Genomic DNA, 11,831 nt, shown 5'->3' on the forward strand with positions numbered 1-11,831 from the left:
TGGGCCAAGATAGGCTTAATGCGTTGGCTGTTCTCTCGATTCACAACGACGTGGTTCTGGGAATTCCAGATTTCAATAAACTCGTTATTGAACATTTTGCTAATAAGAAATCACGTCGCGCACAATACTTATACAAGACATATATTAATGCTGGTGGGCGGACGACTGTACACATCATGTTCTTTCCGAATAATTTCAATCAAGTGAGTCCAGGTAACTCAACCATGTCTATGGCTAAGGAAAAGTGAGTGGTTTTCATCCTTATTACTCGAGGCACACTGACAGTTAATTTACCGATATATTTTGTTATGGCTATGGAAAAAAAGTGAAAAATTCATCAAGATAAAATAATTTATTCATGGAATTGTTTAATGCGATATGTGCTCGCATTTCAATTTTACACAATGCTTTGATTCCTGCTTGAATGATGGCAGGCAGACTCGTAATTAATCTTCCATGGATAACAGCTGGCTTTTTATAATGTTTTACGTTTATGGGTGCCACCGCTTCGATTGCCTATCCCCTGGTCGTAACGCATCAGGATCGTGTACCAAACACTTTCGGACGAGGGCAAATCGATTTGACTCGCTTTCGGGACAAGAATCCATATACAAATCGGGTCGGAGGCGCTGCAGCACTTTACAGAATTGCTGAGCATGGAACGATTAAAACACCACAAGGTGTCATGCGAATGCTCTTTGTAGGTAGTTGGTCTGTGTATTTTTGATATAGTCTTACTCGGCGCTTGCTTAATCTCTACCACGAAATCATAACGCATGCTACTAAGGATAACCTGATGATTGATTCGTGGCATGGGAACGATTCTTAGTTCGCGTACATTTTGTAAAATAATCATTTGAATAAAAAACAATGAATAAAACATTTGTTACCGCACTTCAAGTCACGCCACCGGCAAACCTCTCGCGGCACCTATGTTAAAAATCATTGTTTACGGGAAATTCATGTGGCCATCATGAACGTTGAAAAACGCTACTGTGACGTCATATTGATAACAAGTCGCTTGCGGCCCTTGCCCCACCACCCGATATTGTCACGAGCTGCCACTGCCCTTGTTACATACGTCGGGAATGCAACACCACTCCGTGTACAGGTAAGCAACCCTACATCGATTCACTGATTCATTTAATTTAACTAATGGTGTGGAATGGTGCTTGTTTAGATTATGACCAGCGTACACGAATATAGTCCCGTCCGCCTCGACATCGTGCCAGCAACTATTTGATCGATGCTTTAGTAATTATCCCCTATGGACAGGCCGTGTTATTTTTGGCATATGCCAAAACTGCCAAAAATAGCTTATTTTTGGCATTTTTCAATTTTTATTTTTGGCAGTTTTGGCATCGAATTCTAAATAGATATTTTGAGACTCGAATTCGTCATAAATACGCTTTATTTGGGTCAGTTTATCAATAGAGACCAAAAAATGTGCAATATACACTTATAATCAGTACCAACAAACAATAAGAAGAAAAAATCTAGTGATTACATAGGTTAATACTATCAAAGGAAACCACAAAATGTGCAGTATCCATTCGGAATCGGTGCCAATAAGCAAAAAGAATGAGAAGCCTAACAAACACGCTCAACACCGGATTGTTACAGCTTTTGAATAGACTTAAATTGTTTGCACTGTAACAGTGCTTCCAAACTCAGGTCAGCAAAGTTTCTCCCGAATTATTTTTTCGCTCAACGAATCTGGGAAATATCGGCTTCAACAGTAGCCGTTGAGGAAAAGAATGTTGTCAGTCCCCCACAAAAGGTTTTCAGAGCTTCAAATTTTCTGAGGACAGAACCGCCTTCCAAGCATCATGAAAAGAGATCACTGCGCTAGTGCTATCGATCTCATCGCGAAAAGAAGTTTCTTCCCGATACTTTTCCAGGACTTCCCTGTGTTGTCTCTCAACACATTCTATTTTGTAGCGCGACCATCCCATCTCCATCAGTCTACCGATATATTTTAGGAGGACTGTTGTCACGTCAGATGGCATTAATATTACCAACTCACATGGAAGAGTCCTGGGAAGGTTAGCTTGTTTACGAACATTAACGCAAAAAGACTGTCTGGTAAAACGAGACTGCAGCTCAGAAATAGCCGGACTGTTTGTTGTGTCACAATGTTCAACTCGATTACAATGCAAAAATCGTGGTTGAATTTGGGGTTTCCAGATCCATGAGCAGAATACAATTTATATTTTAGTAATCAGTACAGCGGCAGCTTTCCATTGATACCCGTTTCATCAAATTTAGCGCTCGGCATGCCGGTCAAAAATGGCCGTAAAATTGCCTTTGGACAGATGGAAAGTATGACGTAACCAAATGCAGTCAGCCGTTCAATCTCGCTGTGCCCACACCATTTAGGGCACCATGCTTTCTCCCCTAATGGGTGGGCTGGACCCATAGAGTAAGAAACCTGCCCTTAACACACGCTCTTCACGCTTGTAATGCGGTCCTGTTAACACAACACCATGAAAGAAATACACTATTGGCAGACCGTGTTATTTTTGGCATATGCCAAAAATTAGTTATTTTTGGCATTTTCAAATTTTTATTTTTGGCAGTTTTGGCATCTGGCTCCTGAAATGCCAAAAATAACACGGCCTGCCTATGGATGTATCTTTTCGCTCACATTATTAGACAATTTACTATTGCCGGCATGTTCTTGGCTAGTATTCTCTGCCGACATTCGAACTGGACGTACTATTTATCTGGGATTTTCAAGAAGCCGAAATAAACTATTGCAAAAACCAATATGTTCCTATTGTCCAATTTATCCCACAATATGAACATTTGGTCTGTTGCAATATTGAATTCCTGTACTTCTAAAAGCATTGACCTATTCGAAACAAGCTACTCGCTAAAGTAAAGATATGGTTGATATATACGCGTTACCACGTCTTTCATTGGTTTGTGAAAAAAAGAACACTAAAGATTCAAAGTATGACTTGACTCACAGGCTTATTAAGTCTTACTCTCATCAGGAGTGAAGGTCAGTAAATGCTGAAACCAGAGGATCTAACCTAGGGTTACCATACGTCCTCTTTTTTTACTTTTTTCAAAGTGTCCTCGAAGGACGCCCTAACGACTTTTTTGAGATCTTGCCCTCTTTTTTTCGAGAATTTTGGTCAAATAAAGGGTAAAATTCGATTGAGATACATTAAATCAGCACTGAAGTAAGGCTCCAGCGGCTATTTCGGGAGCTGATCCGGAAAGTCGACCATTTTTTAGTCAACCAACCACAAAGTCGGAAAAAATTTACTATTTTATCCGGATTTTATTCCAGAATTGTAAGTCGGGAAATTTTGAAAAAGTGTCCTCTTTTCAGATTACCAAAATATGCTACCATATTCTAACCGGTTCGCCATGACCCACTGGCGGACCACAGCAGCACTACTGAAAAAGATTTAAAATGATGAAAGTCAGCATATATACTGTGCCACCGAAATTCTGCTGCTTCAAGATTATCGAATGGTTCCTATTAGTAGAGAACGTCGTTAATGCATGAGTCGAATCTAACAGATCTAAACGAAAGTATATAGTCACTGAGATTAAATTGGCACAAGTATAAACAGGGTATCTTGAATAGTATATTTGAGAACCCACGGTAAACCGTAACGGAAAGAGATTCAATTTTAAAACCTACCGAAACAAACGCAATGGTAAATTCAATATTACATTAGTCTGAAGCGGTATGCCTTTCAAAATACGTGTGAAGTGTTGCTACTACGTCTCAATGACATGGTTCTCTACATATTCCAAGGAATAGGCCGCAGAATATTTCCAAATCGTAAAGTGGGCCACGACTATACGAAGATTACTTTTGCAAACAGTAAATCATATTTGAGAAATAATGACGGAACATTTTGGTTAGGACGTAATCACGGAAAGTAACGGCATGTGGCAACGCACCGTTTGAAAAATATCTTTAAGTCAACTAAATGGCAGAGCTGGACCAAACCGAGGATCTGAATCATTCGTTTCAAAATCGAGTATAGAGCTTCGAGTCGAATATTCGAGTATCACTGATCATGACGTCTTAACGCAGATGCGGGCAGCTTCTCCGGTCGACGGGCCGGATATGGGGATATGAAGCACTTGGCGGGCCGGATTACAGAATATATACATAAATCGCGTATTTATCCACCTATACAAGGAACAAATCCTATTTAATGCATACTTTAGGTTGGAAACATGGAGATCAAAAACAATATTTAATGAATTTATTAACAGTAGCCGTTGAAGTCCATCAGACATCTGCGGTCGGTCAGAGTTCTTTGAACTATGGCCGCATCTCGTACGTAGAGCCCCTTAGTAAAGACTACACGTGAACATCAGATATATTGGGACGCAGCCTTGTCTGGTTTCTCGCTATTGTTCGTGGTCGGACTATAAAATGTACACCCGAAAAGAGCAATTAGTTTCATGTCCATTTTTCTTATGTTGGCAAACTTGGATTACTTCCGTGACGCTTAAAATTTGCTAATACTTTCAAAATAGAATTTCACTTTCGGGGTGGAAACGTTCTGAGGGCCGGTCAAAATCCGGATCCGGTCCGTGGCTGTATGTTACCCTTCCCTGTCCTAACGTATGGATTATGTGTTAAGTTCGCATGTAAATGCATTTATGTAACCACATTGGAACTAATGCTAGTTGTACCGCACATAAAAGTAATACTATAGAAATTAAACATGGAACGGCAACGACCGATTTTGCAGCTTCGTTACGCTTCGCCGAGGCTGGAGTGGAGAGTGGTTTTGCGTAAGCGACTGTAGGATTTCCGGCAATCCAAAAGCTATCTTCCCGAGCACAGAAATTATTGAATCTGGTCTTGATTGAAAGCCACTGCTGCACCGATTCCGAAAATATAAAGTAAAATAATGATCAGGTACTGATCCACCTAGAATCCGTCCTCCAAGTCGAAATGTCGGCATTGTTCGAACAATCGGAGAGTCCCAACGGGTCATTGTTATGGTCATTGAGTTGCGGTCACCCGATTGTTCTGAACAATGCCGATATTTCAGACTTGGAGGACAGATTCTAGGTGGATCAGTGCCTGATCATTATTTAAATTTATATTTTCGGAATTAGTGCAACAGTAGCTTTCGATCAAGACCAGATTCAATAATTTCTGCGCTCGGGAAGATAGCTTTTGGATTGCCAGAAATCCTACAGTCGCTTACGCAAAACAATTCTCCACTCCAGCCCCTGCGAAGCGGAACGAATCTGCAAATTCGGTCCTTGCCGTTCCATGTTTAATTTCTATAGTAATACGCTCCTTTTTCGACCATACCTATTGTATTGCACTCATTGCACTTTGCGGCAATGCCATGGCCACGACCACGACTTCGCTGAAACCTCATCTCCACAAACGCGCGTTGCTTCGTACAGGTATACAGTAAAGCATGTCTCGGCTGCTGTTAAACGACCACTTGAGTTTTGCAGGCTTCTCTCTAGGCAAGTAGCATCGAAACTGCAGTTGTCGTTGATAATGTAATTTCGTAATCGAAAGGTCTTCTTGGAGGTGCAGAACTCCAATATACAATTGAATATAGTATATATTCATATTGAAATGAGCCCGACTAACTTCGGCTGTCAGAGGTAGCCTAATCGTCAGCAACCAGTAGATAATTTGAAAGAACTTCGCATATCAACAATCGTATCACAATCATAACGTCACCGACATGGAATTTTGACTAATCGGGCCGGAAGAGCGCTGAACCTCAATGTGCTATGTTTTGATGGTACATAAGCTCCTTCAATGGGCACAGGCTTGGTTCAGACTTGGACAACTAGATAATTCTAGTTGTCTAATTACACTAAATTAGAGCGAAATGCCGGTAATCTAATTCTAATCTAATTTGGAAAAGCTGAAAATTTTCTAGTTGTCCAAGTCTGGCTTGGTTGGCGTATTTTGATAAAAGTCGATTCCAAGGCACTCAAATGAAAATGTGAACGGCCTCTTCTGACAACACGAAATCTGTCGTCCCCATAATTTTTCATGCAAACAGGGTTATCCATGCAGCAGATGTTTGCCAATGGTAGAATTTATGGCCTTTTCCTGTTCTGAAGAAGCCTTCAGGGGATGAGTGAAGGGTGAGCCTTTCACAGAGCGTGATGCGCGTGTTCTAATAAATCTAAGGGCATGCTGTTTCATGCGGTCCTGCAAACGTTGTTGAAAGTTTGCCTAATTGAAATTTATGCGTCAAGAATATAGAATTCCTACTGTAGTTCGATCGCAAGTATGATTATATTATTTATTCATCGACGGAAGATTGACTGGACCCTACTTCTGAAATGTAGCCCACTTCAGCTTGTCAGCGGATCCACACGTCATTTAGGAGCTTTCAGGGAATTATTGTGTTTATAAAAGTTCAAATTGTGGACGTCTTATCCGCGTTGACACGAACTCAACGAATTCTTACCCATTGCTTTCAGATTGGGGTAAATGGCAGATGTGTTCCAAAAGTTGCGGGGGCGGACACGAGTTCAAAGTAGACTGGTGCCCAGTCGGGAATATCGGTAGGTGCCCCAAGACTTATCGAAGCTGCAACACTCAAGCATGTCCTCGAAGTAAGTGGGAATATGCGTAAAAATAGAATCAAGATGTAGGATTAAACGTAAGTATTCGGTCTTTTGGTGGAATAAGACTGAATTTGACCAAAACTGTCTGGGTGTTAGTGTGACACGGGATGGTTGTACAAATCCTATGTTACTGATGAAACGACACAGCTTGTCGCTGTTTTGAAAGACGAAAGAGTGGATTATTTCAGCACGGTGAATACAAAATCTTGGACCTGCATTGGGGATGTGTGGTCATGGTCAGGTGAGACATGGCCGTCAATATGTAATATTAGTAGCGTACCGAAACCGATATAGATACACAGTTCCACCAGATTGTATGATTAATTAACAGCTATGCGGTGACAATTGCACGATTTTCATGTTTCCTGATGAAATGAGACTCACATCGGGCTCACCTTGTAACGCTCGATTCATAATCTGAGATAGATCAGTTGCGGAGGAGGTCAATACCCTAATCACTCTTAGCTAAAATAGTTTTATTCAGACCGAAAGGGCCGAAAAGAGTGCTGCACGAAAACAGATCCTAATTCAGAATTATATCGCGCTCATAAATCCAACGGGCCTACCTGCATACCTCCTTCGTTCCTTCGTGAATGCATAATTTTGATTGAAATGTTGTACTCGATTTGTACTGCGATACAAGTCAGAGATAGGTTCTGGTTTTTTGTGCCATGGATTTATGTTCACACCCATGTATAAGTGGTGGTACATGGGAGGAAATACACACTTTTTTGGTTAAGAGTGTACTTCTACTTTTCGAAGTACTCAAAGTAAATTGTGCCTACTCACGCTATCTTTTAAAGTGGTTATGATTTCAAACTACTTCTACTTCTTGACAGTGTTCCGTTTTTAGGTGAAACCAGGCCCAGAATATGTACTTTTTCACTTACTTGTAAATCGCTACTTCTCTCTCTACTTGAGTAAATATAAACCGTGTTAAACCGTATACGCTTTCCTCGAAAGGTCACAACAATGGTAACTTCCACTCGAGTAGCGACGTTGACTACTTTGAACACCTCTGATCAGTTGTCACTTAACTGTGTACAGTTGCCGATTCTTTTCATGCCGTCAATAATATTGATCCTTCACAGTATTCAATCGCCATTTACAATTCTAGATAATTGGCTATAATTGATAAAGAGCAGCTAGTAAAACATCGATGCGGCACATATAATTTAGTAGCACTATGCACTATACTGATACGTGATCCAAGACGATGCGTGTTTGTTTCCGCTGTCCCGTGACCTGTGCTCGATCTAGTATTTAAAATTAGCAGAGAGCAGCATTTATTTAGCTTGCTTCAAGGTCTTTAGATCAGTAGTTCTCAACCACCGGTCCGTGGTAACTTTCCTGCCGGCCCGTCAAATATTTATAGATTTGTACATTTAAATTCCAAATTGGAAGGAGTTAGACGCTTTTCCACAAAGGAACGCATTTCTATGCATTGTATTGTAATATTGGATTCATGGTCTGCTTCTTTGGACTTCGCGCACAACACAATGCTGCAAGTGCTGCAGGAAACTGTTTCACAATTAGTGCGCTAATAAATTTAGACATTACGATTTAGCGACAGTTAGCAGTAGAATAGAGGCTAGGAAACAGGAAAGTCGCATTTCTCTGAAAGGAAACCGAACAATGCAACTGAAGTTAGTGGTTTTTAACAGCACTTCGTTCAGGAAAAACTGCATTAGATATATGTTTTATACACCTAATATCAAAATCATCATTAACTGAAGTTTTCAATATCCCCTTTTTTCAGCTGCATACATTTGTCGTAATGGAAATTTGGGTGGATTGTGATTATTATGGCTTGCCGGTCCGCAGCACTTATTTTCAGGTTATAGCCGCGGAAAATGTCAAAAAGGTTTAGAACCACTGCTTTTGGTCACCTTAATGGTAAATCGATTATACCGATATTTAAAAGATTGCAGAGGCTCATCTTCTCCGCCATGAAAGTGTTGACACCCGAATTACCGGCTTTATGGTAGCAATATGTCGTGCATAGGCGAAACACTATCTCTTTAACTCCAGTACACCACTATTTATCCTGATAGTGTTTAGTAGCAATTAACCAGTACTATATAGTACATATCGTTATTGTATTTTCAGTACAAAGTTGTCCTTATCGATATGAGTTTCGGTACAAAGACGAATCGGCATGTTGCAGAAGTACGAATGACAATTGGGGGATGACTTGGGTCATATCGGAAAAAATCATTGGAGGAGACGAAGCTGCACCGGGCCAATGACCATGGGCGGTGCGTGAACCTTACGTGAAACTGTAGGCGCTCCGGTGAATACATAAGAGCGTAATTAGTCAACGTTAGTAAATCCAGGATTCAGGAAGTGTGACTTCGCGTGATACGTGTTATACCGGCACCCAGCGTTCTCTGTTGAGATTATAGCTGGTAATTTGGATTGTATTTTGAACGTAGACTTATCGAGGATGTTGCAAATTGCCACCATGCGATAATTACCAAATCGTTTTGTAGATTAAACAACATAAACAACAACAAGATCAAATAGTAACAGATCAAGCAAACACTCGTAATTATAGTTAACAACAGTCTTAATCACAATGGACGATTCTCACCGCTTTAGCGCCCCCTATGGAGGGATGGCGGTCGTGATTTTGCCTCCATAAGGCTACCATTGTGGGCAGAAATATTGCAGTTGTTTTTCCTTTATGACGACTCGTTACTGCGAATGCATGAGTTGTTGGTTATTGCAACACTACTAATGCCTGATTTCATGTCATTGCTAGCGAAATCCAGACCCCACTTCTTCATTATAGCTGTTTGAGAAGCCTTAGCGTGTGACTGTATTTTTGCTTTAACTGAACTGCTGCTAACTTTGTCTTCTGATGTCACTAGTAGCAGTAACAATTTACACAGCAGTGTATGGAGCTTGTATTTTCTGAGTTGTTGACGGGTCTACCAGAGTTCAGTTTGCCGACCTAGACAGGATTGCCAGTGAATCGAGAGGTCATGGAAATAGCAAAGGCTATGAATTATCTGCTGAATCTTACATTCGAGATTTTAGAGGCATGTTGTAATTTATACTAGCAGAGGTCCTTGGTAGATTTATTCAAGCACTCAAATTATATAGGCTCCTAACTGGCTTTGAGAATTAGACTTCGTGACTTTGCAAGTATCATCAGTGATCCTGATGAGTTTGAGCATGTCAGTATCAGCACAGTGTTGTTGACGTCAATGCTTGATATTGCATATTGTCAAAGCAAAAAATTGTGCTGGAAACTAAAATCAAATACCTTGTCAACCAAGCAATTGTTCAGTAATAAACAAATACGAAGCTTTACAATATGACTACGAATTGCTGTCGTTGCAATGTTTCCAGTTGCACTGCCCCAGTCCGATGATTGTCAAGTGTACCACATGCTGCTGCAGTATTATATGTTCCAGGTGCAGATGTGCCTCATCGACCAGGACCACGGACCATCGATGATCGACAAGGATATTTTGAAATCTGATGAAAATGCTAGAACTGTCACGGACACCTTGCCCATTTGCGGGATATGAAAGCGTCATGGCGACCCGGAGATCTTTCATGTAAACTGGGTTTAGACTTAGTTCTCCACGGTGGGCACATCCACCAAGCCGCTGCTATCTCCCAGTTGTGTCCCGGAAAGCTTTGTGCATAACTGGCTAGCTCCTAGCAAATAGCGGATAAATTGTCAATATATCTGATAATTTGTCAATATACAATACCCAACAGAACTGTTGAATGTTATTTGTTTGTTTAGTGAGCAGATAAAAAATGAATGGGTTAGCGATATAAAGCAGACTTGACTTGTGTGTATGTAGCCACTATGGCCATGTGGCGCGATACCAATCAAGCATTTACAAGTTACAAAGTTCTTATAGTAATAAAAAAGTTCACTCTGAAGAAACAGGCATGATTGTATCTTCACTCGTTATTCACAGCAGTCTATTATTAACATGTGTGTCACCCAAATTTCCAATTTCCCAAGTGTAAAATATGAAAAATTTGTCCAAGTTATCGATAACCTTCTAACAGATGCAGTGGACGAGTTGAATCGAACACCAAGGTCTTTCACTCCAAAGCCTTGGTGAATCCGACAAAGAAATAAAAACAGTTCGTCTTGCTATAGCAGAGTTTTTGAATTTGCCTTTGCATTGAAATTCTTCAATATACCACTTCTGGCATCATTTTTAACAGCTGATAACAGTGGAACAGTTGCAGCTGTTAATGAGACTATATCAAAAAACCAATCCATAACTTGAAAATCCAGAGTAATACAGAGACATATATCATCGGGTGCCTTGAATCATGCACAAAATCAGCTTATCCATCTCGTTACAGCCGAGCGAGATAGTGTAATGGTTATGCGTCCGGTAGGTCGTGGGTTCGATCCCCGGCCGCGTCATACCAAAGACTCGAAAATTGGTATCCGCAGCTATCCAGCTAGGCGCTCAGCAATCACGGATAACATGGAGAAGTAAAAAAAAACGGGGGCGCAGACTAGATGACCTCACGGCCGTATCGCAACTCCGTCGTCAAAGCATCTCGATGGTGCAGGCGAAAAAGAATATCATATATCTCTCTCTCTCTCTTAAATCCCAAATTATTCCCTTTGCTTTAGGATGACTTTTCGAAGAGGGGAAAATCTTCTTCACAATACGTGTGATCCAGCAATGGCTGTTGTAGATATGGAATATTGATTGTTGCTACTTGGACCAGGAATTTCTTCTGGAGTATGATGTCCACTACAAATACAGTTAGATGCATTAATAACATGCCGACAGAAATGAAAACATTCATAGTTACGGTATATTTACGATCAACTAAAAATGGCAGTTATTCAAGTACATCTTTGTTTTTCGAGTAATAGAGTAATTAGTGTTGGTGGCATAACCAAGTGCAGAAAAAAATTTAAAGTAAACAATCACCCGAATCACAAATGAGCCGAATTGGATAAAATGTCTGTCAGCTTGCCACACACTAATATCACTAATAATGTTCGGTCATAATGTTTGCCGCAGTTCAAGTGATACAGCAGCTTGGGGTTGAGCTCGGGATTTTGCTGCACTAATCATAATAACCAGAAATACTTTTACACGGTTCTAGAATGGCCAAGCACACCTTGGACATTTTTCACTGAGTTGAGCAAGTTATATTTTTGGCTGCAATGCACTATACATATTGTTGGAAAGGCAGTAGCATGTAGTGATTGCGGAATCTCCCTTCCA

The 11,831-nt window shown here is 40.6% G+C and overlaps 1 long non-coding RNA gene across 1 annotated transcript; it reads left to right on the forward strand.

The window, feature by feature from the left end:
- Positions 1 to 1,073: 1,073 nt before the first annotated feature.
- LOC145436934 (uncharacterized) lies at positions 1,074 to 9,174 on the forward strand. The gene is made up of 3 exons (XR_013914499.1): positions 1,074 to 1,111; positions 6,454 to 6,588; positions 8,710 to 9,174. It is a non-coding gene; the product is annotated as an uncharacterized LOC145436934 (long non-coding RNA).
- The last annotated feature ends 2,657 nt before the right edge of the window (positions 9,175 to 11,831 follow it).

This window comes from Botryllus schlosseri, chromosome 4 (assembly GCF_051294905.1).
Source record: "Botryllus schlosseri isolate E-star chromosome 4, Bs_hap1, whole genome shotgun sequence".
Lineage (NCBI taxonomy): Eukaryota > Metazoa > Chordata > Ascidiacea > Stolidobranchia > Styelidae > Botryllus > Botryllus schlosseri.